General features: G+C 41.2%; 33 non-coding genes across 33 annotated transcripts; all 33 read left to right on the forward strand.

Moving 5' to 3' along the window:
• The first annotated feature begins 80 nt into the window (after window positions 1–80).
• LOC146730859 (signal recognition particle RNA) lies at window positions 81–378 on the forward strand. Its single transcript, XR_014927507.1, has one exon.
• Window positions 379–795: 417 nt separating this feature from the next.
• LOC146730860 (signal recognition particle RNA) lies at window positions 796–1,093 on the forward strand. The gene has a single exon (XR_014927543.1).
• Window positions 1,094–1,503: 410 nt separating this feature from the next.
• Window positions 1,504–1,801, forward strand: LOC146730861 (signal recognition particle RNA). Its single transcript, XR_014927558.1, has one exon.
• Window positions 1,802–2,218: 417 nt separating this feature from the next.
• LOC146730862 (signal recognition particle RNA) lies at window positions 2,219–2,516 on the forward strand. The gene has a single exon (XR_014927518.1).
• Window positions 2,517–2,933: 417 nt separating this feature from the next.
• LOC146730863 (signal recognition particle RNA) lies at window positions 2,934–3,231 on the forward strand. The gene has a single exon (XR_014927743.1).
• A 416-nt stretch (window positions 3,232–3,647) lies between these two features.
• Window positions 3,648–3,945, forward strand: LOC146730864 (signal recognition particle RNA). Its single transcript, XR_014927661.1, has one exon.
• Window positions 3,946–4,362: 417 nt separating this feature from the next.
• On the forward strand, window positions 4,363–4,660 carry LOC146730865 (signal recognition particle RNA). Its single transcript, XR_014927577.1, has one exon.
• Window positions 4,661–5,075: 415 nt separating this feature from the next.
• On the forward strand, window positions 5,076–5,373 carry LOC146730866 (signal recognition particle RNA). Its single transcript, XR_014927744.1, has one exon.
• A 416-nt stretch (window positions 5,374–5,789) lies between these two features.
• LOC146730867 (signal recognition particle RNA) lies at window positions 5,790–6,087 on the forward strand. Its single transcript, XR_014927740.1, has one exon.
• A 417-nt stretch (window positions 6,088–6,504) lies between these two features.
• Window positions 6,505–6,802, forward strand: LOC146730868 (signal recognition particle RNA). Its single transcript, XR_014927517.1, has one exon.
• Window positions 6,803–7,219: 417 nt separating this feature from the next.
• On the forward strand, window positions 7,220–7,517 carry LOC146730869 (signal recognition particle RNA). The gene has a single exon (XR_014927515.1).
• Window positions 7,518–7,927: 410 nt separating this feature from the next.
• On the forward strand, window positions 7,928–8,225 carry LOC146730870 (signal recognition particle RNA). The gene has a single exon (XR_014927559.1).
• Window positions 8,226–8,642: 417 nt separating this feature from the next.
• LOC146730871 (signal recognition particle RNA) lies at window positions 8,643–8,940 on the forward strand. Its single transcript, XR_014927728.1, has one exon.
• A 416-nt stretch (window positions 8,941–9,356) lies between these two features.
• On the forward strand, window positions 9,357–9,654 carry LOC146730872 (signal recognition particle RNA). Its single transcript, XR_014927741.1, has one exon.
• Window positions 9,655–10,071: 417 nt separating this feature from the next.
• LOC146730873 (signal recognition particle RNA) lies at window positions 10,072–10,369 on the forward strand. Its single transcript, XR_014927540.1, has one exon.
• A 417-nt stretch (window positions 10,370–10,786) lies between these two features.
• LOC146730874 (signal recognition particle RNA) lies at window positions 10,787–11,084 on the forward strand. The gene has a single exon (XR_014927736.1).
• Window positions 11,085–11,500: 416 nt separating this feature from the next.
• On the forward strand, window positions 11,501–11,798 carry LOC146730875 (signal recognition particle RNA). The gene has a single exon (XR_014927742.1).
• A 417-nt stretch (window positions 11,799–12,215) lies between these two features.
• Window positions 12,216–12,513, forward strand: LOC146730876 (signal recognition particle RNA). Its single transcript, XR_014927551.1, has one exon.
• Window positions 12,514–12,930: 417 nt separating this feature from the next.
• LOC146730877 (signal recognition particle RNA) lies at window positions 12,931–13,228 on the forward strand. Its single transcript, XR_014927737.1, has one exon.
• A 416-nt stretch (window positions 13,229–13,644) lies between these two features.
• On the forward strand, window positions 13,645–13,942 carry LOC146730878 (signal recognition particle RNA). Its single transcript, XR_014927562.1, has one exon.
• Window positions 13,943–14,359: 417 nt separating this feature from the next.
• On the forward strand, window positions 14,360–14,656 carry LOC146730879 (signal recognition particle RNA). The gene has a single exon (XR_014927514.1).
• Window positions 14,657–15,073: 417 nt separating this feature from the next.
• Window positions 15,074–15,371, forward strand: LOC146730880 (signal recognition particle RNA). Its single transcript, XR_014927738.1, has one exon.
• A 416-nt stretch (window positions 15,372–15,787) lies between these two features.
• Window positions 15,788–16,085, forward strand: LOC146730881 (signal recognition particle RNA). Its single transcript, XR_014927573.1, has one exon.
• A 417-nt stretch (window positions 16,086–16,502) lies between these two features.
• Window positions 16,503–16,800, forward strand: LOC146730882 (signal recognition particle RNA). The gene has a single exon (XR_014927609.1).
• A 424-nt stretch (window positions 16,801–17,224) lies between these two features.
• LOC146730883 (signal recognition particle RNA) lies at window positions 17,225–17,522 on the forward strand. Its single transcript, XR_014927584.1, has one exon.
• A 416-nt stretch (window positions 17,523–17,938) lies between these two features.
• LOC146730884 (signal recognition particle RNA) lies at window positions 17,939–18,236 on the forward strand. The gene has a single exon (XR_014927667.1).
• Window positions 18,237–18,654: 418 nt separating this feature from the next.
• On the forward strand, window positions 18,655–18,952 carry LOC146730885 (signal recognition particle RNA). The gene has a single exon (XR_014927668.1).
• A 418-nt stretch (window positions 18,953–19,370) lies between these two features.
• LOC146730886 (signal recognition particle RNA) lies at window positions 19,371–19,668 on the forward strand. The gene has a single exon (XR_014927546.1).
• Window positions 19,669–20,086: 418 nt separating this feature from the next.
• Window positions 20,087–20,384, forward strand: LOC146730887 (signal recognition particle RNA). Its single transcript, XR_014927595.1, has one exon.
• Window positions 20,385–20,800: 416 nt separating this feature from the next.
• On the forward strand, window positions 20,801–21,098 carry LOC146730888 (signal recognition particle RNA). Its single transcript, XR_014927669.1, has one exon.
• Window positions 21,099–21,515: 417 nt separating this feature from the next.
• Window positions 21,516–21,813, forward strand: LOC146730889 (signal recognition particle RNA). The gene has a single exon (XR_014927572.1).
• A 440-nt stretch (window positions 21,814–22,253) lies between these two features.
• LOC146730890 (signal recognition particle RNA) lies at window positions 22,254–22,551 on the forward strand. Its single transcript, XR_014927578.1, has one exon.
• A 435-nt stretch (window positions 22,552–22,986) lies between these two features.
• Window positions 22,987–23,270, forward strand: LOC146730891 (signal recognition particle RNA). The gene has a single exon (XR_014927731.1).
• Window positions 23,271–23,699: the final 429 nt, after the last annotated feature.

The raw sequence follows: 23,699 nt of genomic DNA on the forward strand, positions 1-23,699 counted from the left end.
AACCAGTTGGATGCCAGGTTCCATCGTAGATGGCACTGTCTTCTATTCAATAAATAGCGTTAAAATGTCATGCGTAAATGGCTGGGCGTTGTGGCGTGCGCCTGTAATCCAGTTACTTGGAGGCCGGGGTTGTTGGACGGGTTGAGGTTGGGAGTCCTGTTAGTCGCCTTTCTATGGAGATCAGGCGTCCATGCTAAGCTCGGCATCAATATGGTCGACCCGACGGAGGTTAGGACGACCAGGTTGTGTAATGAGGGACGAATCGGCCCAGGGTGGAAACACAGCAGGCAAAAGTTCCCGTGTGGAGCAGTAGTGGGATCGCGCTCGTGAATAGGCAGCGTCTAGCAGCCCTACCAAAATAGTTGAACACAATCCTTTTTCCTTTATATTGAGTATACTTTTTATATTACCATATCGCATATATCGAATATAATTCAACGATTTTTATTGAACATTGTATTTTTATCACCCCAAAAATTACTGTAAATCCATTTATTTTCAATGGTTTTTAATTTCACTTTCTCATGCTTTGAACACTTTCACTTGGTTTTAAGTTCACGAACTCTGCTGAGAAACATGAGTTCTATTCAGTCATTAGGCCATGTATCCATTTTTGTCGGAGGTTTGTTTTTATGAATAGGCGACTTTGATGTAGTGATTGTCTTAGATAGTTATTGGGCAATGATTATTGAGTAAACTTCAAAACAGACATGCAAACCAGGTGGATGCCAGGTACCATCTTAGATGGCACTGTCTTCTATTCAATAAATAGCGTTAAAATGTCATGCGTAAATGGCTGGGCGTTGTGGCGTGCGCCTGTAATCCAGTTACTTGGAGGCCGGGGTTGTTGGACGGGTTGAGGTTGGGAGTCCTGTTAGTTGTCTTTCTATGTAGATCAGGCGTCCATGCTAAGCTCGGCATCACTATGGTCGACCCGACGGAGGTTAGGACGACAAGGTTGTATAATGAGGGACGAATCGGCCCAGGGTGGAAACACAGCAGGCAAAAGTTTCCGTGTGGAGCAGTAGTGGGATCGCGCTCGTGAATAGGCAGCGTCTAGCAGCCCTACCAAAATACTTGAACACAATCCTTTATATTGAGTATACTTTTTATATTAATATATCGCATATATCGAATATAATTCAACGATTTTTATTGAACATTGTATTTTTATCACCCCAAAAATTACTGTAAATCCATTTATTTTCAATGGTTTTTAATTTCACTTTCTCATGCTTTGAACACTTTCACTTGGTTTTAAGTTCACGAACTCTGCTGAGAAACATGAGTTCTATTCAGTCATAAGGCCATGTATCCATTTTTGTCGGAGGTTTGTTTTTATGAATAGGCGACTTTGATGTAGCGATTGTCTTAGATAGTTATTGGGCAATGACTATTGTGTAAACTTCAAAACAGACATGCAAACCAGGTGGATGCCAGGTACCATCTTAGATGGCACTGACTTCTATTCAATAAATAGCGTTAAAATGTCAGGCGTAAATGGCTGGGCGTTGAGGCGTGCGCCTGTAATCCAGTTACTTGGAGGCTGGGGTTGTTGGACGGGTTGAGGTTGGGAGTCCTCTTAGTTGTCTTTCTATGGAGATCAGGCGTCCATGCTAAGCTCGGCATCAATATGGTCGACCCGACGGAGGTTAGGACGACCAGGTTGTATAATGAGGGACGAATCGGCCCAGGGTGGAAACACAGCAGGCAAAAGTTCCCGTGTGGAGCAGTAGTGGGATCGCGCTCGTGAATAGGCATCGTCTAGCAGCCCTACCAAAATAGTTGAACACAATCCTTTTTCCTTTATATTGAGTATACTTTTTATATTAATATATCGCATATATCGAATATAATTCAACGATTTTCATTGAACATTGTATTTTTATCACCCCAAAAATTACTGTAAATCCATTTATTTTCAATGGATTTTAATTTCACTTTCTCATGCTTTGAACACTTTCACTTGGTTTTAAGTTCACGAACTCTGCTGAGAAACATGAGTTCTATTCAGTCATAAGGCCATGTATCCATTTTTGTTGGAGGTTTGTTTTTATGAATAGGCGACTTTGATGTAGTGATTGTCTTAGATAGTTATTGGGCAATGATTATTGTGTAAACTTCAAAACAGACATGCAAACCAGTTGGATGCCAGGTTCCATCGTAGATGGCACTGTCTTCTATTCAATAAATAGCGTTAAAATGTCATGCGTAAATGGCTGGGCGTTGTGGCGTGCGCCTGTAATCCAGTTACTTGGAGGCCGGGGTTGTTGGACGGGTTGAGGTTGGGAGTCCTGTTAGTCGCCTTTCTATGGAGATCAGGCGTCCATGCTAAGCTCGGCATCAATATGGTCGACCCGACGGAGGTTAGGACGACCAGGTTGTGTAATGAGGGACGAATCGGCCCAGGGTGGAAACACAGCAGGCAAAAGTTCCCGTGTGGAGCAGTAGTGGGATCGCGCTCGTGAATAGGCAGCGTCTAGCAGCCCTACCAAAATAGTTGAACACAATCCTTTTTCCTTTATATTGAGTATACTTTTTATATTACCATATCGCATATATCGAATATAATTCAACGATTTTCATTGAACATTGTATTTTTACCCCCCAAAAAATGACAGTAAATCCATTTATTTTCAATGGTTTTTAATTTCACTTTCTCATTCTTTGAACACTTTCACTTGGTTTTAAGTTCACGAACTCTGCTGAGAAACATGAGTTCTATTCAGTCATAAGGCCATGTATCCATTTTTGTCGGAGGTTTGTTTTTATGAATAGGCGACTTTGATGTAGTGATTGTCTTAGATAGTTATTGGACAATGATTATTGTGTAAACTTCAAAACAGACATGCAAACCAGTTGGATGCCAGGTATCATCGTAGATGGCACTGTCTTCTATTCAATAAATAGCGTTAAAATGTCAGGCGTAAATGACTGGGCGTTGTGGCGTGCGCCTGTAATCCAGTTACTTGGAGGCCGGGGTTGTTGGACGGGTTGAGGTTGGGAGTCCTGTTAGTCGCCTTTCTATGGAGATCAGGCGTCCATGCTAAGCTCGGCATCAATATGGTCGACCCGACGGAGGTTAGGACGACCAGGTTGTATAATGAGGGACGAATCGGCCCAGGGTGGAAACACAGCAGGCAGAAGTTCCCGTGTGGAGCAGTAGTGGGATCACGCTCGTGAATAGGCAGCGTCTAGCAGCCCTACCAAAATAGTTGAACACAATCCTTTTTTCCTTTATATTGAGTATACTTTTTATATTAATATATCGCATATATCGAATATAATTCAACGATTTTTATTGAACATTGTATTTTTATCACCCCAAAAATTACTGTAAATCCATTTATTTTCAATGGATTTTAATTTCACTTTCTCATGCTTTGAACACTTTCACTTGGTTTTAAGTTCTCGAACTCTGCTGAGAAACATGAGTTCTATTCAGTCATAAGGCAATGTATCCATTTTTGTCGGAGGTTTTTTTATGAATAGGCGACTTTGATGTAGTGATTGTCTTAGATAGTTATTGGGCAATGATTATTGTGTAAACTTCAAAACAGACATGCAAACCAGTTGGATGCCAGGTACCATCGTAGATGGCACTGTCATCTATTCAATAAATAGCGTTAAAATGTCATGCGTAAATGGCTGGGCGTTGTGGCGTGCGCCTGTAATTCAGTTACTTGGAGGCAGGGGTTGTTGGACGGGTTGAGGTTGGGAGTCCTGTTAGTCGCCTTTCTATGGAGATCAGGCGTCCATGCTAAGCTCGGCATCAATATGGTCGACCCGACGGAGGTTAGGACGACCAGGTTGTATAATGAGGGACGAATCGGCCCAGGGTGGAAACACAGCAGGCAAAAGTTCCCGTGTGGAGCAGTAGTGGGATCGCGCTCGTGAATAGGCAGAGTCTAGCAGCCCTACCAAAATAGTTGAACACAATCCTTTTTCCTTTATATTGAGTATACTTTTTATATTAATATATCGCATATATCGAATATAATTCAACGATTTTCATTGAACATTGTATTTTTACCCCCCAAAAAATGACTGTAAATCCATTTATTTTCAATGGTTTTTAATTTCACTTTCTCATGCTTTGAACACTTTCACTTGGTTTTAAGTTCACGAACTCTGCTGAGAAACATGAGTTCTATTCAGTCATAAGGCCATGTATCCATTTTTGTTGGAGGTTTGTTTTTATGAATAGGCGACTTTGATGTAGCGATTGTCTTAGATAGTTATTGGGCAATGATTATTGTGTAAACTTCAAAACAGACATGCAAACCAGTTGGATGCCAGGTTCCATCGTAGATGGCACTGTCTTCTATTCAATAAATAGCGTTAAAATGTCAGGCGTAAATGGCTGGGCGTTGTGGCGTGCGCCTGTAATCCAGTTACTTGGAGGCCGGGGTTGTTGGACGGTTTGATGTTAGGATTCCTGTTAGTCGTCTTTCTATGGAGATCAGGCGTCCATGCTAAGCTCGGCATCAATATGGTCGACCAGACGGAGGTTAGGACGACCAGGTTGTATAATGAGGGACGAATCGGCCCAGGGTGGAAACACAGCAGGCAAAAGTTCTCGTGTGGAGCAGTAGTGGGATCGCGCTCGTGAATAGGCAGCGTCTAGCAGCCCTACCAAAATAGTTGAACACAATCCTTTTTCCTTTATATTGAGTATACTTTTTATATTAATATATCGCATATATCGAATATTATTCAACGATTTTCATTGAACATTGTATTTTTACCCAACAAAAAATGACTGTAAATCCATTTATTTTCAATGGTTTTTAATTTCACTTTCTCATGCTTTGAACACTTTCACTTGGTTTTAAGTTCACGAACTCTGCTGAGAAACATGAGTTCTATTCAGTCATAAGGCAATGTATCCATTTTTGTCGGAGGTTTTTTTATGAATAGGCGACTTTGATGTAGTGATTGTCTTAGATAGTTATTGGGCAATGATTATTGTGTAAACTTCAAAACAGACATGCAAACCAGTTGGATGCCAGGTACCATCGTAGATGGCACTGTCATCTATTCAATAAATAGCGTTAAAATGTCAGGCGTAAATGACTGGGCGTTGTGGCGTGCGCCTGTAATCCAGTTACTTGGAGGCCGGGGTTGTTGGACGGGTTGAGGTTGGGAGTCCTGTTAGTCGCCTTTCTATGGAGATCAGGCGTCCATGCTAAGCTCGGCATCAATATGGTCGACCCGACGGAGGTTAGGACGACCAGGTTGTATAATGAGGGACGAATCGGCCCAGGGTGGAAACACAGCAGGCAGAAGTTCCCGTGTGGAGCAGTAGTGGGATCGCGCTCGTGAATAGGCAGCGTCTAGCAGCCCTACCAAAACAGTTGAACACAATCCTTTTTTCCTTTATATTGAGTATACTTTTTATATTAATATATCGCATATATCGAATATAATTCAACGATTTTTATTGAACATTGTATTTTTATCACCCCAAAAATTACTGTAAATCCATTTATTTTCAATGGATTTTAATTTCACTTTCTCATGCTTTGAACACTTTCACTTGGTTTTAAGTTCTCGAACTCTGCTGAGAAACATGAGTTCTATTCAGTCATAAGGCAATGTATCCATTTTTGTCGGAGGTTTTTTTATGAATAGGCGACTTTGATGTAGTGATTGTCTTAGATAGTTATTGGGCAATGATTATTGTGTAAACTTCAAAACAGACATGCAAACCAGTTGGATGCCAGGTACCATCGTAGATGGCACTGTCATCTATTCAATAAATAGCGTTAAAATGTCATGCGTAAATGGCTGGGCGTTGTGGCGTGCGCCTGTAATTCAGTTACTTGGAGGCCGGGGTTGTTGGACGGGTTGAGGTTGGGAGTCCTGTTAGTCGCCTTTCTATGGAGATCAGGCGTCCATGCTAAGCTCGGCATCAATATGGTCGACCCGACGGAGGTTAGGACGACCAGGTTGTATAATGAGGGACGAATCGGCCCAGGGTGGAAACACAGCAGGCAAAAGTTCCCGTGTGGAGCAGTAGTGGGATCGCGCTCGTGAATAGGCAGAGTCTAGCAGCCCTACCAAAATAGTTGAACACAATCCTTTTTCCTTTATATTGAGTATACTTTTTATATTAATATATCGCATATATCGAATATAATTCAACGATTTTCATTGAACATTGTATTTTTACCCCCCAAAAAATGACTGTAAATCCATTTATTTTCAATGGTTTTTAATTTCACTTTCTCATGCTTTGAACACTTTCACTTGGTTTTAAGTTCACGAACTCTGCTGAGAAACATGAGTTCTATTCAGTCATAAGGCCATGTATCCATTTTTGTTGGAGGTTTGTTTTTATGAATAGGCGACTTTGATGTAGCGATTGTCTTAGATAGTTATTGGGCAATGATTATTGTGTAAACTTCAAAACAGACATGCAAACCAGTTGGATGCCAGGTTCCATCGTAGATGGCACTGTCTTCTATTCAATAAATAGCGTTAAAATGTCAGGCGTAAATGGCTGGGCGTTGTGGCGTGCGCCTGTAATCCAGTTACTTGGAGGCCGGGGTTGTTGGACGGTTTGAGGTTAGGATTCCTGTTAGTCGTCTTTCTATGGAGATCAGGCGTCCATGCTAAGCTCGGCATCAATATGGTCGACCAGACGGAGGTTAGGACGACCAGGTTGTATAATGAGGGACGAATCGGCCCAGGGTGGAAACACAGCAGGCAAAAGTTCTCGTGTGGAGCAGTAGTGGGATCGCGCTCGTGAATAGGCAGCGTCTAGCAGCCCTACCAAAATAGTTGAACACAATCCTTTTTCCTTTATATTGAGTATACTTTTTATATTAATATATCGCATATATCGAATATTATTCAACGATTTTCATTGAACATTGTATTTTTACCCAACAAAAAATGACTGTAAATCCATTTATTTTCAATGGTTTTTAATTTCACTTTCTCATGCTTTGAACACTTTCACTTGGTTTTAAGTTCACGAACTCTGCTGAGAAACATGAGTTCTATTCAGTCATAAGGCCATGTATCCATTTTTGTCGGAGGTTTGTTTTTATGAATAGGCGACTTTGATGTAGCGATTGTCTTAGATAGTTATTGGGCAATGATTATTGTGTAAACTTCAAAACAGACATGCAAACCAGGTGGATGCCAGGTACCATCTTAGATGGCACTGTCTTCTATTCAATAATTAGCGTTAAAATGTCATGCGTAAATGGCTGGGCGTTGTGGCGTGCACCTGTAATCCAGTTACTTGGAGGCTGGGGTTGTTGGACGGGTTGAGGTTGGGAGTCCTGTTAGTTGTCTTTCTATGTAGATCAGGCGTCCATGCTAAGCTCGGCATCACTATGGTCGACCCGACGGAGGTTAGGACGACCAGGTTGTATAATGAGGGACGAATCGGCCCAGGGTGGAAACACAGCAGGCAAAAGTTTCCGTGTGGAGCAGTAGTGGGATCGCGCTCGTGAATAGGCAGCGTCTAGCAGCCCTACCAAAATACTTGAACACAATCCTTTATATTGAGTATACTTTTTATATTAATATATCGCATATATCGAATATAATTCAACGATTTTTATTGAACATTGTATTTTTATCACCCCAAAAATTACTGTAAATCCATTTATTTTCAATGGTTTTTAATTTCACTTTCTCATGCTTTGAACACTTTCACTTGGTTTTAAGTTCACGAACTCTGCTGAGAAACATGAGTTCTATTCAGTCATAAGGCCATGTATCCATTTTTGTTGGAGGTTTGTTTTTATGAATAGGCGACTTTGATGTAGTGATTGTCTTAGATAGTTATTGGGCAATGACTATTGTGTAAACTTCAAAACAGACATGCAAACCAGGTGGATGCCAGGTACCATCTTAGATGGCACTGACTTCTATTCAATAAATAGCGTTAAAATGTCAGGCGTAAATGGCTGGGCGTTGAGGCGTGCGCCTGTAATCCAGTTACTTGGAGGCTGGGGTTGTTGGACGGGTTGAGGTTGGGAGTCCTCTTAGTTGTCTTTCTATGGAGATCAGGCGTCCATGCTAAGCTCGGCATCAATATGGTCGACCCGACGGAGGTTAGGACGACCAGGTTGTATAATGAGGGACGAATCGGCCCAGGGTGGAAACACAGCAGGCAAAAGTTCCCGTGTGGAGCAGTAGTGGGATCGCGCTCGTGAATAGGCATCGTCTAGCAGCCCTACCAAAATAGTTGAACACAATCCTTTTTCCTTTATATTGAGTATACTTTTTATATTAATATATCGCATATATCGAATATAATTCAACGATTTTCATTGAACATTGTATTTTTACCCCCCAAAAAATGACAGTAAATCCATTTATTTTCAATGGTTTTTAATTTCACTTTCTCATTCTTTGAACACTTTCACTTGGTTTTAAGTTCACGAACTCTGCTGAGAAACATGAGTTCTATTCAGTCATAAGGCCATGTATCCATTTTTGTCGAAGGTTTGTTTTTATGAATAGGCGACTTTGATGTAGTGATTGTCTTAGATAGTTATTGGACAATGATTATTGTGTAAACTTCAAAACAGACATGCAAACCAGTTGGATGCCAGGTATCATCGTAGATGGCACTGTCTTCTATTCAATAAATAGCGTTAAAATGTCAGGCGTAAATGACTGGGCGTTGTGGCGTGCGCCTGTAATCCAGTTACTTGGAGGCCGGGGTTGTTGGACGGGTTGAGGTTGGGAGTCCTGTTAGTCGCCTTTCTATGGAGATCAGGCGTCCATGCTAAGCTCGGCATCAATATGGTCGACCCGACGGAGGTTAGGACGACCAGGTTGTATAATGAGGGACGAATCGGCCCAGGGTGGAAACACAGCAGGCAGAAGTTCCCGTGTGGAGCAGTAGTGGGATCGCGCTCGTGAATAGGCAGCGTCTAGCAGCCCTACCAAAATAGTTGAACACAATCCTTTTTTCCTTTATATTGAGTATACTTTTTATATTAATATATCGCATATATCGAATATAATTCAACGATTTTTATTGAACATTGTATTTTTATCACCCCAAAAATTACTGTAAATCCATTTATTTTCAATGGATTTTAATTTCACTTTCTCATGCTTTGAACACTTTCACTTGGTTTTAAGTTCTCGAACTCTGCTGAGAAACATGAGTTCTATTCAGTCATAAGGCAATGTATCCATTTTTGTCGGAGGTTTTTTTATGAATAGGCGACTTTGATGTAGTGATTGTCTTAGATAGTTATTGGGCAATGATTATTGTGTAAACTTCAAAACAGACATGCAAACCAGTTGGATGCCAGGTACCATCGTAGATGGCACTGTCATCTATTCAATAAATAGCGTTAAAATGTCATGCGTAAATGGCTGGGCGTTGTGGCGTGCGCCTGTAATTCAGTTACTTGGAGGCCGGGGTTGTTGGACGGGTTGAGGTTGGGAGTCCTGTTAGTCGCCTTTCTATGGAGATCAGGCGTCCATGCTAAGCTCGGCATCAATATGGTCGACCCGACGGAGGTTAGGACGACCAGGTTGTATAATGAGGGACGAATCGGCCCAGGGTGGAAACACAGCAGGCAAAAGTTCCCGTGTGGAGCAGTAGTGGGATCGCGCTCGTGAATAGGCAGAGTCTAGCAGCCCTACCAAAATAGTTGAACACAATCCTTTTTCCTTTATATTGAGTATACTTTTTATATTAATATATCGCATATATCGAATATAATTCAACGATTTTCATTGAACATTGTATTTTTACCCCCCAAAAAATGACTGTAAATCCATTTATTTTCAATGGTTTTTAATTTCACTTTCTCATGCTTTGAACACTTTCACTTGGTTTTAAGTTCACGAACTCTGCTGAGAAACATGAGTTCTATTCAGTCATAAGGCCATGTATCCATTTTTGTTGGAGGTTTATTTTTATGAATAGGCGACTTTGATGTAGCGATTGTCTTAGATAGTTATTGGGCAATGATTATTGTGTAAACTTCAAAACAGACATGCAAACCAGTTGGATGCCAGGTTCCATCGTAGATGGCACTGTCTTCTATTCAATAAATAGCGTTAAAATGTCATGCGTAAATGGCTGGGCGTTGTGGCGTGCACCTGTAATCCAGTTACTTGGAGGCCGGGGTTGTTGGACGGGTTGAGGTTGGGAGTCCTGTTAGTCGCCTTTCTATGGAGATCAGGCGTCCATGCTAAGCTCGGCATCAATATGGTCGACCCGACGGAGGTTAGGACGACCAGGTTGTGTAATGAGGGACGAATCGGCCCAGGGTGGAAACACAGCAGGCAAAAGTTCCCGTGTGGAGCAGTAGTGGGATCGCGCTTGTGAATAGGCAGCGTCTAGCAGCCCTACCAAAATAGTTGAACACAATCCTTTTTCCTTTATATTGAGTATACTTTTTATATTACCATATCGCATATATCGAATATAATTCAACGATTTTCATTGAACATTGTATTTTTACCCCCCAAAAAATGACAGTAAATCCATTTATTTTCAATGGTTTTTAATTTCACTTTCTCATTCTTTGAACACTTTCACTTGGTTTTAAGTTCACGAACTCTGCTGAGAAACATGAGTTCTATTCAGTCATAAGGCCATGTATCCATTTTAGTCGGAGGTTTGTTTTTATGAATAGGCGACTTTGATGTAGTGATTGTCTTAGATAGTTATTGGACAATGATTATTGTGTAAACTTCAAAACAGACATGCAAACCAGTTGGATGCCAGGTATCATCGTAGATGGCACTGTCTTCTATTCAATAAATAGCGTTAAAATGTCAGGCGTAAATGACTGGGCGTTGTGGCGTGCGCCTGTAATCCAGTTACTTGGAGGCCGGGGTTGTTGGACGGGTTGAGGTTGGGAGTCCTGTTAGTCGCCTTTCTATGGAGATCAGGCGTCCATGCTAAGCTCGGCATCAATATGGTCGACCCGACGGAGGTTAGGACGACCAGGTTGTATAATGAGGGACGAATCGGCCCAGGGTGGAAACACAGCAGGCAGAAGTTCCCGTGTGGAGCAGTAGTGGGATCGCGCTCGTGAATAGGCAGCGTCTAGCAGCCCTACCAAAATAGTTGAACACAATCCTTTTTTCCTTTATATTGAGTATACTTTTTATATTAATATATCGCATATATCGAATATAATTCAACGATTTTTATTGAACATTGTATTTTTATCACCCCAAAAATTACTGTAAATCCATTTATTTTCAATGGATTTTAATTTCACTTTCTCATGCTTTGAACACTTTCACTTGGTTTTAAGTTCTCGAACTCTGCTGAGAAACATGAGTTCTATTCAGTCATAAGGCAATGTATCCATTTTTGTCGGAGGTTTTTTTATGAATAGGCGACTTTGATGTAGTGATTGTCTTAGATAGTTATTGGGCAATGATTATTGTGTAAACTTCAAAACAGACATGCAAACCAGTTGGATGCCAGGTACCATCGTAGATGGCACTGTCATCTATTCAATAAATAGCGTTAAAATGTCATGCGTAAATGGCTGGGCGTTGTGGCGTGCGCCTGTAATTCAGTTACTTGGAGGCCGGGGTTGTTGGACGGGTTGAGGTTGGGAGTCCTGTTAGTCGCCTTTCTATGGAGATCAGGCGTCCATGCTAAGCTCGGCATCAATATGGTCGACCCGACGGAGGTTAGGACGACCAGGTTGTATAATGAGGGACGAATCGGCCCAGGGTGGAAACACAGCAGGCAAAAGTTCCCGTGTGGAGCAGTAGTGGGATCGCGCTCGTGAATAGGCAGAGTCTAGCAGCCCTACCAAAATAGTTGAACACAATCCTTTTTCCTTTATATTGAGTATACTTTTTATATTAATATATCGCATATATCGAATATAATTCAACGATTTTCATTGAACATTGTATTTTTACCCCCCAAAAAATGACTGTAAATCCATTTATTTTCAATGGTTTTTAATTTCACTTTCTCATGCTTTGAACACTTTCACTTGGTTTTAAGTTCACGAACTCTGCTGAGAAACATGAGTTCTATTCAGTCATAAGGCCATGTATCCATTTTTGTTGGAGGTTTGTTTTTATGAATAGGCGACTTTGATGTAGCGATTGTCTTAGATAGTTATTGGGCAATGATTATTGTGTAAACTTCAAAACAGACATGCAAACCAGTTGGATGCCAGGTTCCATCGTAGATGGCACTGTCTTCTATTCAATAAATAGCGTTAAAATGTCATGCGTAAATGGCTGGGCGTTGTGGCGTGCACCTGTAATCCAGTTACTTGGAGGCCGGGGTTGTTGGACGGGTTGAGGTTGGGAGTCCTGTTAGTCGCCTTTCTATGGAGATCAGGCGTCCATGCTAAGCTCGGCATCAATATGGTCGACCCGACGGAGGTTAGGACGACCAGGTTGTGTAATGAGGGACGAATCGGCCCAGGGTGGAAACACAGCAGGCAAAAGTTCCCGTGTGGAGCAGTAGTGGGATCGCGCTTGTGAATAGGCAGCGTCTAGCAGCCCTACCAAAATAGTTGAACACAATCCTTTTTCCTTTATATTGAGTATACTTTTTATATTACCATATCGCATATATCGAATATAATTCAACGATTTTCATTGAACATTGTATTTTTACCCCCCAAAAAATGACAGTAAATCCATTTATTTTCAATGGTTTTTAATTTCACTTTCTCATTCTTTGAACACTTTCACTTGGTTTTAAGTTCACGAACTCTGCTGAGAAACATGAGTTCTATTCAGTCATAAGGCCATGTATCCATTTTTGTCGGAGGTTTGTTTTTATGAATAGGCGACTTTGATGTAGTGATTGTCTTAGATAGTTATTGGACAATGATTATTGTGTAAACTTCAAAACAGACATGTAAACCAGTTGGATGCCAGGTATCATCGTAGATGGCACTGTCTTCTATTCAATAAATAGCGTTAAAATGTCAGGCGTAAATGACTGGGCGTTGTGGCGTGCGCCTGTAATCCAGTTACTTGGAGGCCGGGGTTGTTGGACGGGTTGAGGTTGGGAGTCCTGTTAGTCGCCTTTCTATGGAGATCAGGCGTCCATGCTAAGCTCGGCATCAATATGGTCGACCCGACGGAGGTTAGGACGACCAGGTTGTATAATGAGGGACGAATCGGCCCAGGGTGGAAACACAGCAGGCAAAAGTTCCCGTGTGGAGCAGTAGTGGGATCGCGCTCGTGAATAGGCAGCGTCTAGCAGCCCTACCAAAATAGTTGAACACAATCCTTTTTTCCTTTATATTGAGTATACTTTTTATATTAATATATCGCATATATCGAATATAATTCAACGATTTTTATTGAACATTGTATTTTTATCACCCCAAAAATTACTGTAAATCCATTTATTTTCAATGGATTTTAATTTCACTTTCTCATGCTTTGAACACTTTCACTTGGTTTTAAGTTCTCGAACTCTGCTGAGAAACATGAGTTCTATTCAGTCATAAGGCAATGTATCCATTTTTGTCGGAGGTTTTTTTATGAATAGGCGACTTTGATGTAGTGATTGTCTTAGATAGTTATTGGGCAATGATTATTGTGTAAACTTCAAAACAGACATGCAAACCAGTTGGATGCCAGGTACCATCGTAGATGGCACTGTCATCTATTCAATAAATAGCGTTAAAATGTCATGCGTAAATGGCTGGGCGTTGTGGCGTGCGCCTGTAATCCAGTTACTTGGAGGCCGGGGTTGTTGGACGGGTTGAGGTTGGGAGTCCTGTTAGTCGCCTTTCTATGGAGATCAGGCGTCCATGCTAAGCTCGGCATCAATATGGTCGACCCGACGGAGGTTAGGACGACCAGGTTGTATAATGAGGGACGAATCGGCCCAGGGTGGAAACACAGCAGGCAAAAGTTCCCGTGTGGAGCAGTAGTGGGATCGCGCTCGTGAATAGGCAGAGTCTAGCAGCCCTACCAAAATAGTTGAACACAATCCTTTTTCCTTTATATTGAGTATACTTTTTATATTAATATATCGCATATATCGAATATAATTCAACGATTTTCATTGAACATTGTATTTTTACCCCCCAAAAAATGACTGTAAATCCATTTATTTTCAATGGTTTTTAATTTCACTTTCTCATGCTTTGAACACTTTCACTTGGTTTTAAGTTCACGAACTCTGCTGAGAAACATGAGTTCTATTCAGTCATAAGGCCATGTATCCATTTTTGTTGGAGGTTTGTTTTTATGAATAGGCGACTTTGATGTATTGATTGTCTTAGATAGTTATTGGGCAATGATTATTGTGTAAACTTCAAAACAGACATGCAAACCAGTTGGATGCCAGGTTCCATCGTAGATGGCACTGTCTTCTATTCAATAAATAGCGTTAAAATGTCATGCGTAAATGGCTGGGCGTTGTGGCGTGCGCCTGTAATCCAGTTACTTGGAGGCCGGGGTTGTTGGACGGGTTGAGGTTGGGAGTCCTGTTAGTCGCCTTTCTATGGAGATCAGGCGTCCATGCTAAGCTCGGCATCAATATGGTCGACCCGACGGAGGTTAGGACGACCAGGTTGTATAATGAGGGACGAATCGGCCCAGGGTGGAAACACAGCAGGCAAAAGTTCCCGTGTGGAGCAGTAGTAGGATCACGCTCGTGAATGGCAGTGTCTAGCAGCCCTACCAAAATAGTTGAACACAATCCTTTTTCCTTTATATTGAGTATACTTTTTATATTACCATATCGCATATATCGAATATAATTCAACGATTTTCATTGAACATTGTATTTTTACCCCCCAAAAAATGACAGTAAATCCATTTATTTTCAATGGTTTTTAATTTCACTTTCTCATGCTTTGAACACTTTCACTTGGTTTTAAGTTCACGAACTCTGCTGAGAAACATGAGTTCTATTCAGTCATAAGGCCATGTATCCATTTTTGTCGGAGGTTTGTTTTTATGAATAGGCGACTTTGATGTAGTGATTGTCTTAGATAGTTATTGGACAATGATTATTGTGTAAACTTCAAAACAGACATGCAAACCAGTTGGATGCCAGGTATCATCGTAGATGGCACTGTCTTCTATTCAATAAATAGCGTTAAAATGTCAGGCGTAAATGACTGGGCGTTGTGGCGTGCGCCTGTAATCCAGTTACTTGGAGGCCGGGGTTGTTGGACGGGTTGAGGTTGGGAGTCCTGTTAGTCGCCTTTCTATGGAGATCAGGCGTCCATGCTAAGCTCGGCATCAATATGGTCGACCCGACGGAGGTTAGGACGACCAGGTTGTATAATGAGGGACGAATCGGCCCAGGGTGGAAACACAGCAGGCAAAAGTTCCCGTGTGGAGCAGTAGTGGGATCGCGCTCGTGAATAGGCAGCGTCTAGCAGCCCTACCAAAATAGTTGAACACAATCCTTTTTTCCTTTATATTGAGTATACTTTTTATATTAATATATCGCATATATCGAATATAATTCAACGATTTTTATTGAACATTGTATTTTTATCACCCCAAAAATTACTGTAAATCCATTTATTTTCAATGGATTTTAATTTCACTTTCTCATGCTTTGAACACTTTCACTTGGTTTTAAGTTCACGAACTCTGCTGAGAAACATGAGTTCTATTCAGTCATAAGGCCATGTATCCATTTTTGTCGGAGGTTTTTTTATGAATAGGCGACTTTGATGTAGTGATTGTCTTAGATAGTTATTGGGCAATGATTATTGTGTAAACTTCAAAACAGACATGCAAACCAGTTGGATGCCAGGTACCATCGTAGATGGCACTGTCATCTATTCAATAAATAGCGTTAAAATGTCATGCGTAAATGGCTGGGCGTTGTGGCGTGCGCCTGTAATTCAGTTACTTGGAGGCCGGGGTTGTTGGACGGGTTGAGGTTGGGAGTCCTGTTAGTCGCCTTTCTATGGAGATCAGGCGTCCATGCTAAGCTCGGCATCAATATGGTCGACCCGACGGAGGTTAGGACGACCAGGTTGTATAATGAGGGACGAATCGGCCCAGGGTGGAAACACAGCAGGCAAAAGTTCCCGTGTGGAGCAGTAGTGGGATCGCGCTCGTGAATAGGCAGCGTCTAGCAGCCCTACCAAAATAGTTGAACACAATCCTTTTTCCTTTATATTGAGTATACTTTTTATATTACCATATCGCATATATCGAATATAATTCAACGATTTTCATTGAACATTGTATTTTTACCCCCCAAAAAATGACAGTAAATCCATTTATTTTCAATGGTTTTTAATTTCACTTTCTCATTCTTTGAACACTTTCACTTGGTTTTAAGTTCACGAACTCTGCTGAGAAACATGAGTTCTATTCAGTCATTAGGCCATGTATCCATTTTTGTCGGAGGTTTGTTTTTATGAATAGGCGATTTTGATGTAGCGATTGTCTTAGATAGTTATTGGGCAAGGATTATTGTGTAAACTTCAAAATAGACATGCAAACCAGTTGGATGCCAGGTACCATCTTAGATGGCACTGTCTTCTATTCAATAAATAGCGTTAAAATGTCATGCGTAAATGGCTGGGCGTTGTGGCGTGCGCCTGTAATCCAGTTACTTGGAGGCCGGGGTTGTTGGACGGGTTGAGGTTGGGAGTCCTGTTAGTCGTCTTTTTATGGAGATCAGGCGTCCATGCTAAGCTCGGCATCAATATGGTCGACCAGACGGAGGTTAGGACAACCAGGTTGTATAATGAGGGACGAATCGGCCCAGGGTGGAAACACAGCAGGCAAAAGTTACCGTGTGGAGCAGTAGTGGGATCGCGCTCGTGAATAGGCAGCGTCTAGCAGCCCTACCAAAATAGTTGAACACAATCTTTTTTTCCTTTATATTGAGTATACTTTTTATATTAATATATCGCATATATCGAATATAATTCAACGATTTTTATTGAACATTGTATTTTTAACACCCCAAAAATTACTGTAAATCCATTTATTTTCAATGGTTTTTAATTTCACTTTCTCATGCTTTGAACACTTTCACTTGGTTTTAAGTTCACGAACTCTGCTGAGAAACATGAGTTCTATTCAGTCATAAGGCCATGTACTAGTATCCATTTTTGTCGGAGGTTTGTTTTTATGAATAGGCGACTTTGATGTAGTGATTGTCTTAGATAGTTATTGGGCAATGATTATTGTGTAAACTTCAAAACAGACATGCAAACCAGTTAGATGCCAGGTTCCATCGTAGATGGCACTGTCTTCTATTCAATAAATAGCGTTAAAATGTCATGCGTAAATGGCTGGGCGTTGTGGCGTGCGCCTGTAATCCAGTTACTTGGAGGCCGGGGTTGTTGGACGGGTTGAGGTTGGGAGTCCTGTTAGTCGCCTTTCTATGGAGATCAGGCGTCCATGCTAAGCTCGGCATCGATATGGTCGACCCGACGGAGGTTAGGACGACCAGGTTGTGTAATGAGGGACGAATCGGCCCAGGGTGGAAACACAGCAGGCAAAAGTTCCCGTGTGGAGCAGTAGTGGGATCGCGCTCGTGAATAGGCAGCGTCTAGCAGCCCTACCAAAATAGTTGAACACAATCCTTTTTTCCTTTATATTGAGTATACTTTTTATATTAATATATCGCATATATCGAATATAATTCAACGATTTTTATTGAACATTGTATTTTTATCACCCCAAAAATTACTGTAAATCCATTTATTTTCAATGGTTTTTAATTTCACTTTCTCATGCTTTGAACATTTTCACTTGGTTTTAAGTTCACGAACTCTGCTGAGAAACATGAGTTCTATTCAGTCATAAGGCCATGTATCCATTTTTGTCGGAGGTTTTTTTATGAATAGGCGACTTTGATGTAGTGATTGTCTTAGATAGTTATTGGGCAATGATTATTGTGTAAACTTCAAAACAGACATGCAAACCAGTTGGATGCCAGGTACCATCGTAGATGGCACTGTCATCTATTCAATAAATAGCGTTAAAATGTCATGCGTAAATGGCTGGGCGTTGTGGCGTGCGCCTGTAATCCAGTTACTTGGAGGCCGGGGTTGTTGTACGGGTTGAGGTTGGGAGTCCTGTTAGTTGTCTTTCTATGGAGATCAGGCGTCCATGCTAAGCTCGGCATCAATATGGCCGACCCGACGGAGGTTAGGACGACCATGTTGTATAATGAGGGACGAATCGGCCCAGGGTGGAAACACAGCAGGCAAAAGTTCCCGTGTGGAGCAGTAGTGGGATCACGATCGTGAATTGGCAGCGTCTAGCAGCCCTACCAAAATAGTTGAACACAATCCTTTTTTCCTTTATATTGAGTATACTTTTTATATTAATATATCGCATATATCGAATATAATTCAACGATTTTTATTGAACATTGTATTTTTATCACCCCAAAAATTACTGTAAATCCATTTATTTTCAATGGATTTTAATTTCACTTTCTCATTCTTTGAACACTTTCACTTGGTTTTAAGTTCACGAACTCTGCTGAGAAACATGAGTTCTATTCAGTCATAAGGCCATGTATCCATTTTTGTCGGAGGTTTGTTTTTATGAATAGGCGATTTTGATGTAGCGATTGTCTTAGATAGTTATTGGGCAAGGATTATTGTGTAAACTTCAAAATAGACATGCAAACCAGTTGGATGCCAGGTACCATCTTAGATGGCACTGTCTTCTATTCAATAAATAGCGTTAAAATGTCATGCGTAAATGGCTGGGCGTTGTGGCGTGCGCCTGTAATCCAGTTACTTGGAGGCCGGGGTTGTTGTACGGGTTGAGGTTGGGAGTCCTGTTAGTTGTCTTTCTATGGAGATCAGGCGTCCATGCTAAGCTCGGCATCAATATGGCCGACCCGACGGAGGTTAGGACGACCATGTTGTATAATGAGGGACGAATCGGCCCAGGGTGGAAACACAGCAGGCAAAAGTTCCCGTGTGGAGCAGTAGTGGGATCACGATCGTGAATTGGCAGCGTCTAGCAGCCCTACCAAAATAGTTGAACACAATCCTTTTTTCCTTTATATTGAGTATACTTTTTATATTAATATATCGCATATATCGAATATAATTCAACGATTTTTATTGAACATTGTATTTTTATCACCCCAAAAATTACTGTAAATCCATTTATTTTCAATGGATTTTAATTTCACTTTCTCATTCTTTGAACACTTTCACTTGGTTTTAAGTTCACGAACTCTGCTGAGAAACATGAGTTCTATTCAGTCATAAGGCCATGTATCCATTTTTGTCGGAGGTTTGTTTTTATGAATAGGCGATTTTGATGTAGCGATTGTCTTAGATAGTTATTGGGCAAGGATTATTGTGTAAACTTCAAAATAGACATGCAAACCAGTTGGATGCCAGGTACCATCTTAGATGGCACTGTCTTCTATTCAATAAATAGCGTTAAAATGTCATGCGTAAATGGCTGGGCGTTGTGGCGTGCGCCTGTAATCCAGTTACTTGGAGGCCGGGGTTGTTGGACGGGTTGAGGTTGGGAGTCCTGTTAGTCGTCTTTTTATGGAGATCAGGCGTCCATGCTAAGCTCGGCATCAATATGGTCGACCAGACGGAGGTTAGGACGACCAGGTTGTATAATGAGGGACGAATCGGCCCAGGGTGGAAACACAGCAGGCAAAAGTTACCGTGTGGAGCAGTAGTGGGATCGCGCTCGTGAATAGGCAGCGTCTAGCAGCCCTACCAAAATAGTTGAACACAATCTTTTTTTCCTTTATATTGAGTATACTTTTTATATTAATATATCGCATATATCGAATATAATTCAACGATTTTTATTGAACATTGTATTTTTAACACCCCAAAAATTACTGTAAATCCATTTATTTTCAATGGTTTTTAATTTCACTTTCTCATGCTTTGAACACTTTCACTTGGTTTTAAGTTCACGAACTCTGCTGAGAAACATGAGTTCTATTCAGTCATAAGGCCATGTATCCATTTTTGTCGGAGGTTTGTTTTTATGAATAGGCGACTTTGATGTAGTGATTGTCTTAGATAGTTATTGGGCAATGATTATTGTGTAAACTTCAAAACAGACATGCAAACCAGTTGGATGCCAGGTTCCATCGTAGATGGCACTGTCTTCTATTCAATAAATAGCGTTAAAATGTCATGCGTAAATGGCTGGGCGTTGTGGCGTGCGCCTGTAATCCAGTTACTTGGAGGCCGGGGTTGTTGGACGGGTTGAGGTTGGGAGTCCTGTTAGTCGCCTTTCTATGGAGATCAGGCGTCCATGCTAAGCTCGGCATCGATATGGTCGACCCGACGGAGGTTAGGACGACCAGGTTGTGTAATGAGGGACGAATCGGCCCAGGGTGGAAACACAGCAGGCAAAAGTTCCCGTGTGGAGCAGTAGTGGGATCGCGCTCGTGAATAGGCAGCGTCTAGCAGCCCTACCAAAATAGTTGAACACAATCCTTTTTTCCTTTATATTGAGTATACTTTTTATATTAATATATCGCATATATCGAATATAATTCAACGATTTTTATTGAACATTGTATTTTTATCACCCCAAAAATTACTGTAAATCCATTTATTTTCAATGGTTTTTAATTTCACTTTCTCATGCTTTGAACATTTTCACTTGGTTTTAAGTTCACGAACTCTGCTGAGAAACATGAGTTCTATTCAGTCATCAGGCCATGTATCCATTTTTGTCGGAGGTTTTTTTATGAATAGGCGACTTTGATGTAGTGATTGTCTTAGATAGTTATTGGGCAATGATTATTGTGTAAACTTCAAAACAGACATGCAAACCAGTTGGATGCCAGGTACCATCGTAGATGGCACTGTCATCTATTCAATAAATAGCGTTAAAATGTCATGCGTAAATGGCTGGGCGTTGTGGCGTGCGCCTGTAATCCAGTTACTTGGAGGCCGGGGTTGTTGTACGGGTTGAGGTTGGGAGTCCTGTTAGTTGTCTTTCTATGGAGATCAGGCGTCCATGCTAAGCTCGGCATCAATATGGCCGACCCGACGGAGGTTAGGACGACCATGTTGTATAATGAGGGACGAATCGGCCCAGGGTGGAAACACAGCAGGCAAAAGTTCCCGTGTGGAGCAGTAGTGGGATCACGATCGTGAATTGGCAGCGTCTAGCAGCCCTACCAAAATAGTTGAACACAATCCTTTTTCCTTTATATTGAGTATACTTTTTATATTAATATATCGCATATATCGAATATAATTCAACGATTTTCATTGAACATTGTATTTTTACCCCCCAAAAAATGACAGTAAATCCATTTATTTTCAATGGTTTTTAATTTCACTTTCTCATGCTTTGAACACTTTCACTTGGTTTTAAGTTCACGAACTCTGCTGAGAAACATGAGTTCTATTCAGTCATAAGGCCATGTATCCATTTTTGTCGGAGGTTTGTTTTTATGAATAGGCGACTTTGATGTAGTGATTGTCTTAGATAGTTATTGGGCAATGATTATTGTGTAAACTTCAAAACAGACATGCAAACCAGTTGGATGCCAGGTACCATCGTAGATGGCACTGTCTTCTATTCAATAAATAGCGTTAAAATGTCATGCGTAAATGGCTGGGCGTTGTGGCGAGCGCCTGTAATCCAGTTACTTGGAGGCCGGGGTTGTTGGACGGGTTGAGGTTGGGAGTCCTGTTAGTCGTCTTTCTATGGAGATCAGGCGTCCATGCTAAGCTCGGCATCAATATAGTCGACCCGACGGAGGTTAGGACGACCAGGTTGTATAATGAGGGACGAATCGGCCCAGGGTGGAAACACAACAGGCAAAAGTTCCCGTGTGGAGCAGTAGTGGGATCGTGCTCGTGAATAGGCAGCGTCTAGCAGCCCTACCAAAATAGTTGAACACAATCCTTTTTCCTTTATATTGAGTATACTTTTTATATTAATATATCGCATATATCGAATATAATTCAACGATTTTCATTGAACATTGTATTTTTACCCACCCCCCCCCCCCACCCAAAAAAAAAAACAATTGACTATAAATCCATTTATTTTCAAATGTTTTTAATTTCACTTTCGCATGCTTTGAGCAATTTCATTTGGTTTTCAGTTCATGAACTCTGCTGAGAAACATCAGTTCTCTTCGGTCATAAGGCCATGTATCCATTTTTGTCGGAGGTTTGTTTTTATGAATGGGCGACTTTGATGTAGTGATTGTCTTAGATAGTTATTAGGCAATGGTTATTGTGTAAACTTCAAAACAGACATGCAAACCAGTTGGATGCCAGGTTCCATCGTAGATGGCACTGTCTTCTATTCAATAAATAGCGTTAAAATGTCAGGCGTAAATGACTGGGCGTTGTGGCGTGCGCCTGTAATCCAGTTACTTGGAGGCCGGGGTTGTTGGACGGGTTGAGGTTGGGAGTCCTGTTAGTCGCCTTTCTATGGAGATCAGGCGTCCATGCTAAGCTCGGCATCAATATGGTCGACCCGACGGAGGTTAGGACGACCAGGTTGTATAATGAGGGACGAATCGGCCCAGGGTGGAAACACAACAGGCAAAAGTTCCCGTGTGGAGCAGTAGTGGGATCGTGCTCGTGAATAGGCAGCGTCTAGCAGCCCTACCAAAATAGTTGAACACAATCCTTTTTCCTTTATATTGAGTATACTTTTTATATTAATATATCGCATATATCGAATATAATTCAACGATTTTCATTGAACATTGTATTTTTACCCACCCCCCCCCCCAAAAAAAAAAACAATTGACTATAAATCCATTTATTTTCAAATGTTTTTAATTTCACTTTCGCATGCTTTGAGCAATTTCATTTGGTTTTCAGTTCATGAACTCTGCTGAGAAACATCAGTTCTCTTCGGTCATAAGGCCATGTATCCATTTTTGTCGGAGGTTTGTTTTTATGAATGGGCGACTTTGATGTAGTGATTGTCTTAGATAGTTATTAGGCAATGGTTATTGTGTAAACTTCAAAGCAGACATGCAAACCAGGTGGATGCCAGGTACCATCGTAGATGGCACTGTCTTCTATTCAATAAATAGCGTTAAAATGTCAGGCGTTAATGGCTGGGCGTTGTGGCGTGCGCCTGTAATCCAGTTACTTGGAGGCCGGGGTTGTTGGACGGGTTGAGGTTGGGAGTCCTGTTAGTCGTCTTTCTATGGAGATCAGGCGTCCATGCTAAGCTCGGCATCAACGGAGGTTAGGACGACCAGGTTGTATAATGAGGGACGTATCGGCCCAGGGTGGAAACACAGCAGGCAAAAGTTCCCGTGTGGAGCAGTAGTGGGATCGCGCTCACGAATAGGCAGCGTCTAGCAGCCCTACCAAAATAGTTGAACACGATCCTTTTTCTTTTTTTATCGAGTATACTTTGTATATTAATGTATCGCATATTTACTACACACAATTCAACGTTTTTCATTGTACATTGTATTTTTCTCAAAAACAGTACTGTATATGCATTTACTAGTATTTCCAGTGGCATTTAATTTTACTTTCTCATGCTTTGAACAATTTCACTTGTTTTTAAGTTTACGAACTCTGCTGAGAAACAGAAGTTCTATTGTATTGTTTTGTTATATCTTCACCTAGATTCAAAACAATTAATGAGCTTACAGTATGCTGTTCATAATTAGAGACTACCAGTGACCACAAGGCAGGGAAACTATAGATACAATTTAATTTTATTTATCTTAGTTTTGAGATAGATCTTTTGCTTCAGCGTGGTACTAACTCGTTAGCTTGCAATAATACACAACACATCGTAAAAGAAGATGT

This window comes from Saccoglossus kowalevskii, chromosome 19 (genome assembly GCF_978046115.1).
Source record: "Saccoglossus kowalevskii chromosome 19, keSacKowa6.1, whole genome shotgun sequence".
Taxonomy (NCBI): domain Eukaryota; kingdom Metazoa; phylum Hemichordata; class Enteropneusta; family Harrimaniidae; genus Saccoglossus; species Saccoglossus kowalevskii.